Raw genomic sequence first — 20400 nt, 5'->3', positions numbered from 1 at the left:
CTGCAGGCTGCCAGGTAGGATGGCGACACTTCCACCTGAAGTCAAACAGAACAAAGCATTCAGAGACTACAGCTTGTCCCTGTCAGCCAGGAGTCATTTACTGGGAAGAAAGTAAAGGACGGGAGCAGATTCACAAGGGATACAGACACTTGTAGCTCGTATTCCAAATCTATGTGAATGACCATGTTGACCTGCAAGAACACCTCAAGAAACGAGGTCACCTGGAAGAAGCCAGCAGGAGTTCATTGGGATGACTGCTGGCTAAATGGCCAAGGGAGTAATGCCACTGTCTAGAGCATCAGCTGAGATTCAGCAGAGCAGGAAGTGTCTTTGAGAGCAGCTCTGACAGAGGCCTCATCAGGATGGCACTCAGAGGCAACACCCCACCCCCCTGCTGCTCTGCACTGCAAAGGCAAGGAGGGCAGAAACCACCCCTTAGGTGACTGCAGTGCCTATTGATATTTCACTCGCTTTTCTAGAGCCTTTTGCTCCTGAATCAGGCAATTAATTTTCTCTTTGTTGATTTTAATTTTTTCGTCTGGCCTCTTCTTCCTTGCCTTGATCCTAGCCTCAGTTTCCTGCAGCTGTGCCGGCACCTGTTTTTCCATGTTCTGTAAAAAACAACGGAAAGGATTCTCTTTCATGAGTGGAGTGGCTGCCATTCTTTCATTCACCTGTTTTTGTTGACTGTCCCTCTGCATAGGGAGATTCTGCTCCTCTTGGATGTCTTCATTCCCCCTCTTTACTGCCATGTCACTCTGAGCTTCGGGCAGCTCTGCTTGTGGTTCTACCTGGATGTTCTGTGCACACAAATGCAGAGCAAGTGACTGGGAGCTGCCATCAGACTCAGCGTTTCCCTCTTTTAGCCTCAAAATCACATTGATTCAGCCACTTCTTTCTGCTTCCCTACCCACATCTGCTCCCAATGTAACCCTCCTGTCCCAGGGCTGTTCTCTGCAGATTCCAAGGCTCTGTGCTTCCAGTGCCTGTGGGATTCCTGGCCTCCTCAGTCCCAAGAGCTGTTGTTTATGCCCTTCTTCCTGCCCTTCCCTCTGTGCCCTGGCCAGTCAGGCTTACCTGGCCTTTCTCCTGTGGCACTTCCACCTGCTGCCTGAGCTGCTCTTCCTGCTCTCGGGCTGGGAAGAGCTCTCCCTGAGTCTGGCATGGTGTCTCTGATGAAGCACTCTGCTCCTGCTCTCTCTCTAGAAGCACCTGCACAGAAAGCAAGAGAAGATGGGTTTCAGCTTCCCATATGACCTTTGTGGGCCAAGACTCAAAGACTGCTGGGTTCAAACGTTCCCAAAGCACTGTGCTGCTGATCTGCTGGGTCATTCTCTGTTTGAGGGAAGGCACAGATTCCAAAGTGGCCCTGGCCCTACAATCAGGGGCCATCTGGGACTGAAGCTGCAAGAGCCTCTAAGGCAGCTGACAGGGAAGGTGTGGCATTTCAAAAGGGTCTGGTGAGGGCCTCCCTCTGCTTGTGCCATGTCCTGTTTGTCTCTCCTGAAGGGATGCGTTTAGGTGAGCATTGCATCTTCCACTGCTTTGGAGCAGAGCCAGGAAGATTCAAATAGATATATAAATAGACAGATCTCACTTTTATAATCTCTCTTTACTATACTGTGGGATTTACATCCTTTCATTGGAGAGAGATATAATTCTCTCTGCTAGGTTTTTTTTAAGAGAAGGTAGTGAGAAACTTAGAGAAGAAAACAATTATTATCTCTACTTGCTGTTCTTGTTGTTTAGTACATGAAGAATGTGTATAGTGATTGTTTACTGAAAGTGATTTGTTAATTGCATTTTAGGGATAGTTGTTTAGATTGATTAGGTAATTAGATAAAAGACTGTGTGGAGACAGTCACTAGTTTTTCTTTAGTATCTTTTTAATATAGTATTTCTTTACTATAGTTTTACATAGTATTAGTGTAATATAACGTAGCTTAATGAATCATTTGTTTAAACTTCTAAATCACAGAGTCAAAGCACATTTTTTGCCACGTGGAGGTCACCCTGAATCAATAATGTCCTTTCTGCCGCTACACACATCAACAGCCGGTAGCAGTGCCCCAATCAGAAGCCATCCTGAACTTGCTCTCCTGTTGCTTCAGTAACCCACACTCTTGGGGATTCTGGAGCATGTGGGTCTTTATGGAATGCAATAAGACTCAGAGCACTGCACTAAGAACTGCACTCTTTGTGCATCTCTGCTCGGGCAAGTTCTTCTCTTGCACTTGACCACACTGATGGTGCTAAAGTGGCTGGAATCAGAAATGCAGTCCAGCCCTTCCCACCTCCTCTAATCTCTGAGGGCCAGCTGGAATTTAAGCGGTTTGATTTCCTGCTCAAGGCCCAAACACAGCACACACTGATTCCCTGGGCTGCCAAAAGACATGGGAGCCGTTGACTGGAAAATGATGGGCAAGCCCTACTGGCTGGTCTAGCACCAGAACAGCTCATTCTGCACCAACATCCCTGCCCCAAACTATGTGTTCTTGTGCAAAAATACTGCATTATCCAGAACTGCCTCCTTGAAAACTAAAATTCTAGGAGAATTTCTGCCAGTGCTGTAAAAGTGCAGGAAAGACTGAGACAAAGCTCCCTTGCTCCCTAGAGAAGGAGAAATTGCACAAGGGTTTTCTTTCTATCAAACAAAGAAATAAACAAAATACGAAAGTGTTACTCACACCAGTGTCTAAAATGGATGCAGTCCAGAATGTCACTTGGATGCAGTGAGGGGATGTCTGGAACGGAAACAGGCCTTGCGCTTAGCTTTGGATCTATGGATCTAAGGCAGCGATTTATGGAAGTCCGCCTGAAGGTCTCTCATGAGCCCCCCCATTGTCCAGGCTAAAGCTCCCTCAGCACCTCCTCCCTGGCCTTGTGCTGCACCCCCTTGCCCAGCTCCCCTGTCCTTCTGTGCACACGCTGCAGCCCCTCCATGACTTTCTGCTCCCCAGGGCCCACAAGTGCACACAGCACTCCAGCTGTGGCCGCAGCGCTGCCCAGCACAGGGCCACGCTCACTGCCCTGCTCCTGCTGCCCCACTGCTGCTGGCACAGCCACCATGCCCTTGGCCTTCTTGGCCCCCTGGCCACACGCTGCCTCATCTTCAGCTGCTCAAGGCCGCCAGCCCTGCGTCCTTTTGGCCCACGCAGCTCCCCAGCCACAAAGGTGCCCATTTCACTTCAGATAGAGCAGGCACCATTGCAAGATGGCCTTCCTGTTCTAACACCTCATGTTCCAAGTATATATCTGCCACTGCCCCTTTCTCACCAGCGAGGGCTCCTTGCTGTGCTCCATGTGGCATCTGAGCTCCGGGTGCAGCCTGTCCCCACACTCGCTCAGCAGGTGCCTGGACACAACCGACAGGGCGCTGATACTATGCTTGTTCAAGTGCAGACCCTGCAGGGCCGTGACAGCCTCCGGCCTGCCCTCTGCCACTGCCCTGACAGAGTCCGCTGCTCGCTCCAGGGAGGCTGAGGTGACATCAGCCTCTGCCTGCAGCTCAGCCGTGCCCTCGGTGGTTGCGGCGCTGGTGTTTCTGCGCCTAAGGCCCAGGAACCTCCGCAGTATCTGCAACAGAAGGAAGGGCAGGAAGAGGGGAACGTTCCATGGTCTGCTCCAAGCGCGGCACTGGGCCAAGCAGTGCCAGCAGGCCCAGCCCAGGTGGGGATGGCCACAGGTACCTGCGCTGGTCTGTGGAAGCAGCCGTGAGTGGGGTCCTGCTCTTCAGCCCAATCCTTGCCCGCATCTGGCAAAGAGCAAATGCAGCCAGAGCTGAGTGGCTGCGGGAGAGGCCGGAGAACATGGCCTAGCCCTGCATGGCCCAGGCAGGGACAACCCCCGGGTGCCAAGGGAACAGAGCACGGCCAGCAGGGGCAGCCCCAGCCCCTCTTATGTCCTATCTGTGGGGACATCCATAGGGGCAGGGATCGGATGGGGCTAGGGTGGCCACAGGCACTAGTCCTGCGGCCTGGCTCTGCCACTCACCGTCCTGCACTGGCTGCAACTTCTCCGGCTCTGCAGGCTGCTGCGCTGGGGAGGCTGCAGGCCCTTTCTTTTTCTTGCCCCGAAGCACCCTGAAGAGCCTGAGCACTCTGCCTGCCATCCCACTTTTTGGCCTCTAGGATACATTTGAGCCAGATGCCTGGGAAAAGCTGTGATTAAGGAAGTCCTGCAGTCTGGCCGCAAGGCCAGCCGCAGGAGAAATGCCTTGGAAACGCTGTGGGTCAGTGACCAAAGAGCTGGCTGTGTGGGGCTCCTCACAGCACAGCTCTGGCACGTCCTCTCCTGTCACGTGCACCGAGCACTGTGGCGTTGCTCCGTCACCGCCAGCGGCCACTTCACCACGTGTCACAAAGGGCCCTGTTCCATTCTGTTCCATGGTAACCGTGCTGTGCCGTGTCAGGAAGGGCCCTGGGACACGCTGCCAAGTGCTCTGGGGCTACCCCAACCCTGCCCCAAATGCCTCTGATTGGAACAAATCCATTGCCCCAAGCGTCTAAGACATCCTGGGACACGCCAAGCCCAGCCAAGTGCTCAGGGGAGGACTCTCCACGGTGCCAGGCCAGCACAGCCCAGCTCACTGCTGGCTCTGGAGCAGAGCAGCTTCCAGCAAGCACGGGGCAAACACATCTTGCCAAGAGTTAAAACTCACCAGACAGGGGAGGTGACATGAATGTGTGCATCAAGGCCTTTGAATTCACAGCTCCCCAAGACAGCTTTGGGGAACTTGGCTGGAGAAACAGGATCCGGCTCAGACCTGTGCTCAAAGGCGGGCAACAAACCCTGCCGAAGTTGCTTGGCTTGGTCTCTGCAGGCCCAGGCAGATGCCAAAGCTGCTCTTCACATCCTTCCCCTGCCCCTCAGCCAAGTGCGAGGACTGAAGGAAACACAGGAAGTCAAATGGAGACACTTGCACCTGTCTCATTGGGGGCTCCTGGGGAAGCAGTTTCCTTGGCAATCAAGCCCCTCTCTTCCAAGGGCACTCCCCAAATGTGTACATTTCCTGGGCAACACCAACCCACCCGTAAGTGCGGGGTGCGGAGGTTCATGGGCATCACACCATAACCAATATGATCCAGTGAAGCTAAATTTATTATTCCTAAAAGGAGTCTATTTATAATAAATCTCTACTGTCTATGCCTCTCTAGCTAATATATGACAGGTTAATCCTAGTTGTTCACACTTCTGAAATAGAATGCTGATTGGATTATCTAAGTTTTCATGTGTCTTGCTGGGGTTGTATGGCCCCCCCATGGCTCACTTTCCCAAGCTTGCTGACAAACATGCTAAGTCCTGATGACTCTTCTTCTTGCGTCTTCTTCAAGGATATACCAACCCCATTTCTGAATATGTCCATAATTCATTCTTTGTGAACATGTCCATTATTGCAAGCAGGCTGGATTGTGCATCGGCTCAATACGGCCGTTGTCTTGCAAAAACTCCTCCACCTGCAAAATATGTTCAACAGTTCCCCGCTTTTGTTTTTGCACAAGCCAGACTGATTTAAAAGCACGGTCAATTTCTTTTTGCTCACAGCATAGTAAGCAAAGCACTATTAGCAGAACTGAAAAAAGAATGAAATACAAAGCCAATAATATGTAAGATTATTTATTCATTACATAGCCAAGAATACCTAATACCAAAGCATACGAAGTCCTTGAGCCAGCCTCTTATTTCCCAGGATTTTAGCCACTCATCCAAAGAATTCAAAACAACTGTCAGATTTATCATCTTCTCCTTAAGCAATGACACTTTCTTGTCCATAGATTCAGAGCGCTCAGAGAGATTCATGCAACACATCCCTTCAAAATCTTCACACCCATCTCTCTGTGCTAGCAACAAAAACACTATTGCAGCCCTATCCTGTAATACAGCGTGGCGTATGCTACCTATATCAGTCGTATGCTCATTCAGTATTGCAGATGTAATGTTAATTTGTTTGTCTGTCCAACAAGCCAACCGTTTGAATTGTGTAAGGGCCTGTGATGAAGCTACTCCTGGTGTAAAAAGTGATGCCAGTATAACCAAAGGCATATTCTACAATTCTACATTATCCTTCCAGTCTGAGCCTAATAGATGCACACTACATTTTGGACATTGGAATTTGTGTCTGATGTCAAGCATCTGTTGAATGCTAGGGGCAAACAGTGTCAATTTCCCAAAATAGCACAGTCCTCCTCATGCTTTCTCAGGAATCGCAGGCTAAGCTTTATCTCCACAAATGAGAAAAACTGCAGGAGGTGACATCCTTGCAGATTTTGGTTTTAGGGATACAACCAATTGGCACAGTCTGCCGTGGTATTGTAATACCAGGAAGAAACAGGAGATATCCAAGTGCCATCGTCACCGGGTTTTCCTGATTTCTCCCTAATCAGCTCTTTACCCATGTGGTACTCATAAAACAAACAGTAGTTTCCTGGCACTGATCCTAAAATATCTAATTCCTGTGGTCACTGACTTGTAGTATTTAAACCTTGAATGATTGTAAATGCCTGAATTCCTAACGGATTTCTAGGGATGCTTTGTTTTTCACGCCAAATTTCTGTGATCATGCCATTTTGATTAGTGCGCCAATTTGAACAGGCCTTACTTAAGTTGCCATAAATTTGAGCTCTGGTCTAATTTCTCAATTCTTCCATTGAGTCTAAAGGAATTCCAATGAAACAGGTGCCAAATGGATCTGAAGGTGGAGCTAGTGATAGGCAGAAAGATTCCTGCCTTGTTCTGTTAGCCTATGGAATCCTCATGTTAGCTCGCTGCTTTATCTTGTATAGCCCCTGCATTTCTTAATCACTCCACTAAGCAACATTGTTAATATTTGCCAGACTGGTGCCACTGTCGCCCTTGTGGTCCGTCACGCCTGCGCTTTGCCCAAACTGCTTTAGCTTGTCCTCACTCCAAATCTCTCAAGTGATGTGTTTGTGTTATTGCTATTCTTCCTCTACATTCTGTAGCTATTATCTTGCTCTCTAGCACAATTTTATTTACTACAGCAATTAAAGCAAGTTTAAACTGCAATTGCAGTAACAATCTTTGCTTCTATATTTCTATCAAAGATACATCTTAGAGAAAACTCTGATATCTTCTTGAGTTATGCCTTAAAAATTTAGCTAATGCCATTCTCGGGGTACTAGTGTTAAGTGTGTAAGAGCAGTTATTGCATATTATGTTGATAGGTTTAAATTATTGATTTTCTCTCGGATCACTAATCAATTATGTTCTTGACAAACTTGTCGCCAAGTTTTTTAGTTACACTTCATACAATGAACCTTAAGCCATGGCTTACATGCACAACTATGCAGATACCAAGCATTTTCTCTCTGATTTACAACTTGTGAGGGAAGTGAAGGTCCACGTGGCTGGAATCCAACGAATGCCTTTATCTGTAAGTAAGCACATAGACCTTCTTCCTCTTCATTTCACTGTAGCTGGTCCTTGCCACAACCCTGCTGCTGGACTTTTGAACATGACCTGAATGCTGTCAGGCAATTCCTCCCTTGGATTATGTGTGAGGGCATGATGCACAAGAATAGGTGCATCTTCCCTATCTCCTGTTGTTCTGAGCTAATTTGGCACAAAATTGGCTTTAGCTGTTTTTTTCTTCAGGGGATAACCCTGGAGTTCCCCCTTTTTGTTTTTGCAGCATGTCCTTGAACATCTGATGGGCACGCTCAATAATTGCCTGTCCAGTAGGATTGTGAGAAATACCTGTGTCATGTCAAATACCCCTTAAAATCAGAAACCTTTGAATCTTAAGGAACATCAAGCAGGACTATTGTCAGTCTTAATTGCTAAGGGGACACCTAACGCGGCGAAGAAATTGAACAAATATTTCTCAACATGACGTCTCACCTGTTAAGGGAGTACCCTGTAAAACACAAGCATAGGTATCAATGCAAACATGTACAAATTTTTCCTGACCAAATTCTTATACATGAGCTACATCCATTTGCCATAACTGCGAGGGCTGAGTACCCCTAGGGCTAACACCATGCCTAAACCAATGCCATCTCGTTGACCGGTCAGGACAGGATCACGCAATACTAGAAGCATCAGCAAAGGGAATAGCAAATTTTTTATCTAACATTTTTGCAGATTGATGAAGAAATACATGGGAGGTTTTGGCCTGTCAGCCTGTGCCACTTCCCTGTCACCTCAGTGCCACCATGGCCCTCGGCTGCCCCACAGCCCTCAGCCCCAGCAGCAGCTCAGGGTCAGTGTCCCTTTGGCGCCACCGCCCCCTCAGCCCCCTCAGCGCCCTCTGTTTCACCGTCCTTCAGCAGCTCCTCAGGGGACAGGGCCTGGGGCCAGCGGCAGCTCCCACCGCTCCAGGGACAGCCGGGGCTGGAAGTGCTGCTCCGCCCGGCCCGGCCGCCAGCTCGGACCCAGCACAGGGACAGGGGACACAGGGGGCACCGGGGGAAAAGCAAGAGGTGAAAAAGGCAGCCGAGGGGGAAAGAGGTAAAAATGCAGCCTATTACACAGCTCAATCTATGCATCTAAACTTCCACATACCTCTTACTAAATAACTAAGCATATTTCTAGATCTATATCTAAGCATCTAAATTTAAGCATCTAAATGTAGGCGTCTAAATGTAGGCATCTAAATGTAACTCTATTAATGTATAAATGTAGATCTCAAAATCTAGAAATGTAACTAATTCTATCCCATCTAGAACAATAGAGATCAATTTAACTATATAGATGTATATATATGCACATATAAACACACCTCTGTAAATCTATAAATGTAACTATATGGATATAGAAAGAGAATTGTAGAAATCGATAATTCTATGTGTACACTAAGGGATCCCACCCGTCTGATGCTCACAGGCTCTGCCTCTAGTCCTTCTTCCCATGCAGGGCAGCCCTCCTGACAAGGCATAGTAGCTGGAAGTCTGGGAAGCAAAGGGAACACTGGGTCAATATTGGCCTCTCTGCATTATTGGCCCTTTTGGAATTAACTGCCCTTCTATCAAAGTCTGTAAAAGATGGGCCGAAAGGCAAAATCTGACTTGGCAATTTGAAGCCTGCTCTTCAAAGAGCCAGACTCCTTCCAGAAGTTTATAACTTCTGAAGTTTTGAAGTATCCCAATACACTGAAAGCCCTCAGTGTATTGGGATACTTTTGCAGGCCCAAGGGCCCCCATGAGAGCTTGAAACACAGACAGACCCAGCTGCCACAAAGAAGCCCAGCCTGGTTCTTTCTCGGTGCTGACAGAGACACCTCAGGGATGAACAGCTGGGTGACAAATGACCAGGTAATATTCGCTGAGGCATTTATGTATTAGCTTATGGACGTTGTTAGTGATTATAAGTATTTAGAAATAGCATCAGTTAGAACTCTTTTAGCTGCTTGTAATATAACAGAATCTATCAGCTTAAGTTTGCACTGCGTTGCTCATAGAAACAGTAGCGTAATGAATATAATATCTATGCATCACAAATGGAAACAATTGTGTGATGAACATATTGTGTTATAGACCCTAGCAAAACCTAACGGGAAAAAAGGCTTGTGTGTAACTAAAATCAGTGTAAGGCTGTCCACTGACCAACCTGTCCAAGTGATAAAATAACCCTGACACAAACCAGAGCACCCGAGGACAATTAGAGAATATCATGTGAAATTTAGGGAGAACCTACTAAAGCCTTATCAGAGGATGTGAAACAGCACGAGACACAAGCAGAAATAAAATATGTTTACCTGATGCACAGGATGTCATGCAGTAAACCTGAGTGCGAAGCAGTCAAACTAAGGAGTTCCCAAAAGATCAGAAAATTCCGAAGAATGCTTGAAAAATTCATGAAACACATGAATATACTTGCCCTTCAGCAAAGTAACACCATAAAGCTAACACTGACACTTAGCAGCAGGTGTTGTTTGGGTGTTAGCCCTGAGCACCACAGTGCTGCAAATATTGTCTTTTTTTATCCTATCAGTATTAAAATTTAATAATTCTAAGCAGTGAATTCTGTTTCTCACAGCTGTGAAGGAAAGAGCTCCCTAACAGGACTGCAGGCAGCACCAGCTTTGCTCAAGGATGCAGACCCAAAGTGCTCTCTCTCTCCTTTAGTTCTCACTAATTTTAAGGGGTGATTTCAGATTTTCGTTGAGCTCCTGGATTTGTGACTAATGATTTCCTTGGCCTCAGAGCTTCTGCTGCTTGTATTTTTAATGTATCTCACTACAGCTATCAGCAGAGTGGCACTACATGGATTTAATGCTTGGAGACAAAAAGCTCAGATCTCTACACTGACCTTTTGCTGGGCTTTTCCTCTCTTGCTTCAAGAGTCACTCAGGGTTGTGAAGCCATTCATTACAATGAACAGTAGTTTCTGAGAAAGAAAAGAATTAAAAGACCTGAGGAATAAAAGAATTAAAAGACACTCTATCAAGGGAAACACAGAAGTTAATAAATAACCTAAAATACATTGTTTGGGAAAACCGTGATTAGATAAGTTAATAAATAATCTAAAATACACTCACAAAAGAAACTTTGGAGTTAGAATATTTGAAGAAGCGAAAGTAGAAGCCAAAAAGTTAAGGTGACCTGCCAAGCCGTCAGAATCAAGCCAAGTGCAACAGTGATTTCTGCCAAGTCATGGAAAAACACGCCAAGGATGACAGGAAGATGCCCAAATTAGGAAAAGCTTAAAATTTAACTAAGGAAGACCAAGAGTTCTTGGAAAACCCCACCTATACTCCTGCCTGCTTATTAATATGCATATAATAAATGATGTAATCCTTGTTCAAAAATTGTATAAAAACCTGCTTTTGCTGTACCTGATTTAGAAATCCACTTGGTGATTTCTCCAACGCGTTGTCAATAAATACCTCCTGCCTATAGACCTCAAATCTAGTCTCTGGGCAGCTTATTATCGCCTTTTGGGGCAAAATTCGGCATCATTTTTGGCGACCGCAGCAGGACGGAAAGGGTCCTCCCGAGCCTTGGCTCGGGGGACCGGGATCTCTTCGGGGCCCTTGACGGAATTCTGTCAGAGGGGATCCCCATCCCCCAGCCAACGCGCAATGGTGGACAAGAACTTTCTGCATCTCCTGCTCCAAATTAAGAGGTATTTATCTTTGCTTAAGGGTTTTATGGTAAAGCGCTTTATTGGGAAACGAGGGTCAGACGTGACCGCTCGAAGGGAAGCCGGGGGACGCCCTGGTAAAGAATCCCAGTTGTGTTAGAGGTACGGTAATAGTAACGCAGGTTAGAGTCCTGCTGTGAGGAATATTTGTTTTTCGTAACGCAGGTTAGAGTCCTGCTGAAAGGAATATTTGTTTTCGTTTATCTTGGTATCTTTGGAAAGAATATTTGTTTTCGTTTATCTTGGTATCTTTGGTTTGTTCTTATTATGTGGGAAACCGTTTTAACATTGTGTTTAATGTTATAATATTGTGAATTAAGGGTCAAGAACTGAAATTGTTCTCTGAGACCGGAAGAGAGGTTGGTCAGTTTGTGGTATTTTTGTGTCTGCTCTATGTGTCTGTTGCAAAATCTTACAGGAGGCGTCTTGTCACTCTTCATGTAATAGACGCACGTCTCAATCCCGGGAAGAAATTTGTCACCCCCTGCAATTGTTACGGTGCTTTGCGATTGCATGAATCTGGCAAACCGGTATCTCACGGTCTGTAGGCGACCTCTCGTGACCCTACCTGGTAAACAATCCGTTCTGATATAGACCATAAGGTAGGAACTATTTCATAAAGGTGTGTGGGTGAGAGTGAATGAGACGCAGCATCGCTGCGAAGCGAGAGGGAGTCCCACTCCGCATTTCCTGTTCTTCGCGAGAAGCCAGGTCGGAAACGGACAAAGCGATTGGAAATTGTGTGTGTGAAGTGTTAAAATCAATTGGCATACAGTATTTGCGAAAAAGAGACTGTTCCGGTTAAACAGAAAACGCAGACACAGGAAATAGCAATGGGAGGTCAACAGAGTAAGGACGTAAATATGAAAACCCCCTTAGGATGTATCCTAAAGCACTGGAAGGACTTGGGAGGGATTCCGGGGGGAAACATAAGTAAAAAGACGCTCCTTAAATATTGCACACAGTGGTGGCCATTGTATAAGTTAGATGACGATGAGAAATGGCCACCGGAGGGAACAACTAATTATAACACTATTTTACAACTGATGCTTTTCCTCCGTCGACTTAATAAATGGGATGAAGTGATGTATGTTGACATGTTCTTTACCCTAAGAAATAAACCAGAGTGGCAAAAAGAATGTGGGGTAAATGTAGCACCTCAGGACCCCCTAGTACTAGCTCTAGAAAAAGATAAGAAAGGTTCAAAGCCTAAAGAACGTTGCTGTGATGCATGTAGCATTGGGGAACAATGCCTTAAGCTAACGAGAAGGGATAGTGGAAAGGAGAGCGAAATAAGCCTGTGGGAATATCATCCATTCGCCCCAGGATGGGAAGGGCCTCTACCCAGGCCAAAAGAGGAACAAGGGGACCCTAGCCCATTAAAGGAGCTGGAAGGATGGTGGAAATCTAAGTTTGGGCGCAGCCCTCAGAAGCAAGTCAACAGTTGGCAAGAAGGTAGCCCATCAAAATCGGGGGTTGAAAAGAGGGAAAGCAGCCCGCAGGGACCAGATAGTCCACAGGGGTCGGGGAACTACAGGGATGCTGACAGCCCACCTAGACTAGAAGTTGAGAGGGAAGAAGCCAGTCCACATGGAGCTGAGAGCCGAGGGGAGACACGCAGCCTGCCCAAACTAAGTCCATGTAGGGCTAGTAGCACACCTAAGAATGGAAGTTTAAGGAAATCAGGTACCTGTAGAATGGAAACTAGCACACCGAGGACTAGAGACAAAAGTAGCTCACTGGGAGGCGATGTCTCTGAGTTGAAATATAGTGAGAAGAATGACAATGAGGCATGCGAAAGAGAGACAGAGAACAACTCACAGAAGCTGAATATAGTAATCCAGATAGAGGATAAGAGAGACGGAAGGGGAACGGAAGATGAGGAGGACAGTAACCCGGAACAGGACAGGCGTCGGCAGATGCGGGAAGAAAGGCGACAGATGCAGAGCGAGAGGCGGTTGGACTGTGTAAACCATGCTAGGGGAGTAGTAGGAAAAGAGTTGACAGAAATTGAAAGTGAAGATGAAGAACAGGGAAAGGGAAAGAGAAAAGAGAAGAGAAAGAATAGGGAAGACACTGAGGCACAGGAAGAAGATCCCGGGGAGGGGATCAGTCACTCGTATTACACCAGATCTGTGGCATGGAGGGAAGCGAAGCAAAGAGAGGAAGGTAACCATACGATAGCTCCTCTCCGACAAATTATGCCAATGGTAGGGGAAAGGACTAGGGTAAAGGTGCCGTTCTCCACGAGTGACTTGAACAATTGGAGGGATGAGGCAAGGAACTTCAGGAGGAATCCAGAGGGAGTAGCGAAGAGGTTTGAATTAATGGCGAAGAATTTAGATATTGATTGGGAAGACATAGAGGTGATGCTTTCAGAATTGACAGATACCGAAAGGGAACTCATATTGGAAACAGGAAAACGACATGCTCAAGTATTATCAGGGAGACTAGAAGATAATTTCCCCAGCAGTAAACCAGAATGGGACCCGGGCAACGAAGAGCACTATCGGCGGCTGGTGCAGTATAGAAAACTGATAGCGATGGGCTTGCGTAATGCGATCCCTAAAGCTATCAATTGGTCGATGCTATATGACATCAGGCAGGGAAAGGATGAGACCCCATCAGAGTTTTTGGATAGACTTAGGGCAGCCATGAGACAGTATACACCCCTGGACCCAGCAACGGAAGAAGGGAAACAACATCTGTTAGGATTAATGATGGGGCAGAGTAATCCAGACATCAGGAAGAAATTACAAAAGCTTGAGCATCCAGCAAATAAAAACCTGGAGGCATTGCTGAATGAGGCATGGAAGGTGTATAATAATAGGGAAATAGAGGAAAAGAAAAAGGAAGATAAGAGGCTAGCTCGAATAGTGGCTGTAGCAGTAGGAGCTCAAAATACAAACCATTTGGGGCCTAACACCAGGGGTAGGGGTAGAGGCTACCCAGTGAGAGGGGGAGGGAGGTTCCAACCCCACCCAGTTAGAATAGGGCCAAACCAGTGTGCCTATTGCTTCCAAACGGGACACTGGAAACATGAGTGCCCTCAATTAAGAGAAAGATCAATGGACACTACTACTATTGCACATCAGGGCAGTGAATGAGGGGGACCAGTGGGCCGTACCCTAGCAGACCCACTGGTTAAAATGGAGCTAGGGGAAGGTAAAAAGGAATTGGATTTTTTGATTGATACAGGAGCAACATTTTCGGTTTTAAATCAGGAATTGGTACCTAAGAGTGATGAATTTGTACAAGTTGTGGGAGCAACAGGCCAACCAGAAAAAGCTTACTTTTTGAAACCCATTAAATACAAAATTGGGAAACAAATGGGAATTCACCAGTTTTTGTATTTGCCAAATTCACCAAAGCCTCTACTAGGAAGAGACTTACTGGAGAACTTGGGAGCCATAATAAAATTCAACAAAGACAAATTGGAATTTCAAGTAAGTGAAGAGCAACTGATTACAGCCTTAAGCCTAACAATCAGTTGTATAGAACCGAAGCCTGAAGGCCACAATATTGAGCGTATCCTGAGTAAAACATATCCATTAGTATGGGCTACCGATATACCTGGGAGATCGAAACAAGCAACACCTATCATTATTGAACTCATACCTGGAGCGAGGCCGGTAGTTAGGAAACAATACCCACTGAGGTTAGAAGATAGAAAGGGAATTGAGCCCATAATCAAAAGGTTTTTAGAATTAGGTTTATTGATAGAATGTGAATCAGATTTTAACACCCCAATTCTGCCAGTAAAGAAACCTAATGGAGCTTATAGATTAGTCCAGGACCTGAGGGCAGTAAATGAGATAACCAAGACGCTACATCCAGTAGTTGCTAACCCTTACACACTCTTAACTAAATTAAAAGATAATTTGACATGGTTCACAGTGTTAGATTTAAAAGACGCATTCTTCTGCCTTCCTTTAGCTCCGGAGAGCCAAAAGATCTTTGCGTTTGAATGGGAATCTGTAGATAGGGGAAGAAAAGCCCAACTCACCTGGACAGTGTTGCCACAAGGATACAAAAACAGCCCTACAATTTTTGGGAATCAGTTAGCCAAAGAATTAGAACAGTGGGAAAAGCCGCTGGGAGATGGTACTCTTTTGCAATATGTAGACGACCTCCTAATAGCAACAGAAACAGAAGAAGAATGCATTGAATGGACTATTTCCCTGTTAAACTTTCTGGGTTTAAGTGGATATCTAGTTTCTCAACAGAAAGCACAGCTGGTGCGAGAAGAAGTGGTGTATCTGGGATATGATGTTTCCAGAGGACAGCGATCCCTGGGAGCAGCCAGGAAAGAAGCCATCTGCCAAATGCCTAGACCAGAGACGGTGAGAGATTTGCGCGCTTTCCTGGGGATGACCGGTTGGTGTCGGCTATGGATCTATCAATACGGAATACTCGCCAAACCACTCTATGATTTACTGAAGGAAAGTAAGGGTATTCTAGTTTGGACCCCCGAGGCAAAGGGAGCCTATAAGAGACTGAAACAGGAACTCATGAGAGCACCAGCCTTGGGTCTCCCAGACGTGACAAAACCATTCTGGCTGTTTTCTCATGAGCGACAAGGAATGGCCCTAGGAGTCCTAGCACAACAGTTAGGACCACATAAAAGGGCTGTGGCCTACTTCTCCAAACAGTTGGATGAAGTGAGTAAAGGATGGCCTGGCTGCCTGAGAGCAGTGGCCGCAGTGATAATCAACATTGAAGAGGCCAGAAAGCTCACGCTGGGCCAGAAAATGACTGTGTTAGTGGCTCACACTGTGTCTGCTGTGTTAGAGCAGAAAGGGAATCACTGGCTGTCACCTTCCAGATTCCTAAAGTATCAAGTTATCTTGGCTGAGTCAGATGATGTTACTATTCAGGTAACTAACGTTGTGAACCCAGCTTCATTCCTAGAAGGAAAGACCTCAGCAGAACCCATCGAGCACGATTGCCTGGAAACAATCGAAGCCGTTTACTCCAGTCGCCCGGATCTCAAAGAAGAGCCATTCGAAGATGCAGATGATTGGTTCTCGGATGGTAGCAGCTTCGTAAAACAAGGAATAAGAATGTCTGGTTATGCAGTAACTACCACAGAAAAGGTAATCGAGTCAAACCCTTTGCCTGCAGGGACCTCAGCCCAGAAGGCAGAATTGATAGCTCTGACTCGAGCCCTGGAATTGGCAGAGAACATGCGAATAAATATTTGGACAGACTCTAAGTATGCCTTCTCCGTTGTTCACGCTCATGGAGCCATCTGGAAAGAAAGAGGACTGTTGACTACTCAAGGGAAAACAGTCAAACATGCAGAGGAGATTCTACGATTGCTAGAAGCAGTCCAACTCCCAGCACAAGTGGCCATAATGCATTGTAAAGGACATCTAAAAGGTAACACTATTCCAGAAGTTGGGAATAGAAAGGCAGATGCAGAAGCTAAATTAGCTGCTGCAAGGACCGGAAAGGCAAATATAACAGCTCTGATACCAGGGGAGCTGGATGTAAACCTCCAACCAAACTATCAGGAATCAGATCATAGATGGATTCAAAGAAATAAAGGTAAACTGTTAGACAGTGGATGGGGACGATTAGAGAAAGGACAGTTGGTAATACCAGGGAACCTGATGTGGCAGGTTGTAAAGACGGAGCATGAAAAGGCCCATTGGGGTCTAGATCCGCTTTACCAATATTTGCAAGCCAGGATAGCAGGACCGAAATTATTTACCACTATAAAGCACGTCACATCCCAGTGCGAGCGGTGTCTGAAAAACAACCCGAATACAGGAACCAAGGTACACCAAGGAGCCATAAATCGAGGTAAATTCCCAGGTGAAGTATGGCAAATTGATTTTTCTGAACTCCCAAGAAAAGGGGGGTTTCGGTATTTGTTGGTATTAACTGATACATTTTCTGGGTGGCCTGAAGCATTCCCTTGCAGGACAAATAAGGAAAGAGAAGTGACTAAAGTGCTGTTGAATGAAATTATTCCACAGTTTGGGGTACCGAAAAGCATTTCTTCGGATAGGGGTACACATTTCTGCGCAAAAGTGGTAAGAGCAATAAGCAAAGCATTACAAATCAAATGGCAATTACACACGCCTTACCGCCCACAGGCCAGTGGGCAAGTGGAAAAGATGAATCATCTCATCAAACAGCAAATTGCCAAAATATGCCAGGAGACTAATTTGCAGTGGTATCAAGCTTTGCCTATTGCTCTGCTTAGGCTGAGAGTCAAACCAAGATCAAAAGAAAAGTTAAGCCCATTTGAAATTTTGTATGGTAGACCTTATGCTATGCAAGCGGTAAATGGAGACGCTATAGACCAAATCGGTAATCAGTACATTTATGATTATGTAATTATGGTGGAGAAACAGTTCGATAAGAATGCTACTGTGGTGATAGAGCACCAGCCTAAACAACCTGACTGCAAATTGCATCCGTTTAATCCCGGTGATTGGGTGTATGTTAAGAATCTTTTAGGAAAACCCCTACAAGAAAAGTGGGAGGGACCTTTCCAAGTGCTGCTGACTACCTTCACCGCGGTTCGGATCAAGGAGCGACCTACGTGGATCCATTACTCACGGGTCAAGAAAGCTCCGGGGAATAAACAAGAGGAGCAGACACCATGATCCTGACTTCACCTCAGACCCTCCTGATCATTGGACTGATAAGTATTCTTCCCCGAGACTCCACCTCAATAGACCCATGGTCTAATGCACACCAGTGTATCCACCCGGAATTGGAAACGGAATCGAAGGGACCCTATTTTGAGGTATATGCCTTACGTAACCAACAGCCATACGCGAGTGAAGTATGGAATCAGCCTTCCATGGTAGCATACAAGGGAGACCAAATCCAAATTGGGTGTCGAGAACTTGACCCAGTAGAAGGAAAAACAAGGCGGCTAGTATTAACAATTCAACCCTTGATAGCAGCCTCTGAAAATAACCTAATTACCTATAGTCCAGTGAAAATGGGCAAGCCCACTGTCTGGATCCAACAGAAGGGCCCAATTTCATGTCAGTGGAGTGATCTCAGGGAAGATCCACTCGGAACACAAACACAACCCCAAAACTCGGTAATCTATACAGAAGATTCGCTTGGGGAACTACATCCTCGAAACATAACCCTCGACCCCCACCCTCTTCTCTCCCCTGCAGGAAAGATCGTAGTTTCTAGTGGTCCTGAGGAAGGGAGAGCGCAGTGTGAGATGGCCTTTAGATTAGACCAGTCGGTGACGTTCACATGCGAAAGGGAGTTGAAAATGCCAGAGCGGGGTTTTGGCTTCCCTAGGCGTGCTGTCCAATATAAGGTGGCATTACCGGGAGACATGATCCCATTGTATCCAGACCTAGACCTGCCCCAAGAAATCACTCCACCGGTGGAATGTAAAGCAGTACACAACCTAACCTTTATAGGGCCTCAGGTGATTAGAAGATCTAATGAACAAAAATTATTGTTAGACCCCACTTATTCTCTGAAAAAGGTGCAGATGAACGTTCACACCGATATTACGTATTTACAGAAGGATTGCCAACCATTTATACAGCAAAGCCTAAAGGGATGGAATGCATGGCTAGCAGCAAGGTCTCATCACAGAAGAGCACAACGAGATCTAAGTGGGTGGATTGGTACAGGATTTGGTATATTAAATACGATAGACCAAGAGGTTTTAGTGAACAAATTAAGTACCGTCACGTCAAACTTAGGAAAGCTTAAAATGCCCCTCAGTTCATCCATACTTACATTAGCAGAAACACAATCGTTAGTAGTAAAATTGCTAACCATGGTAGCAAACCACACTGCAGAGGACTTTGTGAAATTCGCTGACTATACAGGAGAACTTAGCAAGGAAATAGCACTAGCTATCCAATGCCCTCAGACGCAACAATGGGTACAATCAGTAGCGGCAGGAATAATGAGAGAAGGAACGGCAGGTATACTACCTCAAGAAATCAGAGAAACAATATTAAAAGACAATCATACTACACAATTTGAAAAAGACCACCAAGCCTGGTGGCAATTAGTAAATTTCACTTATGACTCTCAACAAGAACACATTGAAGCCTATGTCCTCACCATTAGCGCGGCAGAGGAAAGAGCTATCTTTCCTATCCTCACTCTAGGGACAATACATCAAGATATCATTGTTAAGCCAATAGACCATAATGTCTGGGCCAGTTATGATAATTCCAAAAATAGATGGCAATCGGTTAGTATAGATGCATGCATTCCTAGAGGACAATTAGGCTATATCTGCGAAAACGCTGTAGTAGAAGCAGAAGATTTATGCTTAGATGCCGAGAATAGTATATGTACTTTTGAAATGCTTCCGCATAATAGAACACAATCACAAGTATACTATATAGGGAATGGGTGCGCTTGCGTGAGGACAGCTTGTGACAACATCACTATAGATAATTGCCAAGAAGAGACTAATAACACTAACTTCTGTGTATGCAACTTCACCAAGATAGTAGGTTGTGACTTTCATTATACTGTCCCAATAACGACTCAACAGCTAATTAACGCAGATTTCAACCTATATCAAGAGATACCGAAATTACAAATAGGGATGGACATCAAAGTTCTTAAAGCAATGCTTGCACATCCTAAAATAGAGAAATTGGTGCGGAAGGTGAATCAAACAACTAAACGAATGGTATGGCAAGTAGAACATAATTCAGAAAAAATAAAGAATGTCCTGACCGAAGTAGAACAAGTAGGCCAGCATCATTGGTGGGATATCTTCACAGGATACTCTCCAACAGCTACACAGGTCTTTAACTACCTGGTGCACCCAATGCTAATAGTAGTTGTAGTTCTGTTACTATTAACTCTCACAAATATTTGTATGTGGTGGAGACTAAGAATCATAATGAAAAGGACCCAAATGATTTGGGCTATGGTACGAGCGTACCAGCGCCCTATAGGATTAGAATTTGACGAAAGAATTCGTAAGTTATAAGAAAAGGGGGGAATGAAGCCATTCATTACAATGAACAGTAGTTTCTGAGAAAGAAAAGAATTAAAAGACCTGAGGAATAAAAGAATTAAAAGACACTCTATCAAGGGAAACACAGAAGTTAATAAATAACCTAAAATACATTGTTTGGGAAAACCGTGATTAGATAAGTTAATAAATAATCTAAAATACACTCACAAAAGAAACTTTGGAGTTAGAATATTTGAAGAAGCGAAAGTAGAAGCCAAAAAGTTAAGGTGACCTGCCAAGCTGTCAGAATCAAGCCAAGTGCAACAGTGATTTCTGCCAAGTCATGGAAAAACACGCCAAGGATGACAGGA

This window comes from Melozone crissalis, unplaced genomic scaffold, assembly GCF_028551555.1.
Source record: "Melozone crissalis strain CALT ecotype California unplaced genomic scaffold, PUWL_Pcris_2 ptg000005l_1, whole genome shotgun sequence".
In the NCBI taxonomy this organism is placed as follows: Eukaryota; Metazoa; Chordata; class Aves; order Passeriformes; family Passerellidae; genus Melozone; species Melozone crissalis.
Note: the sequence above shows the minus strand (reverse complement) of the source record.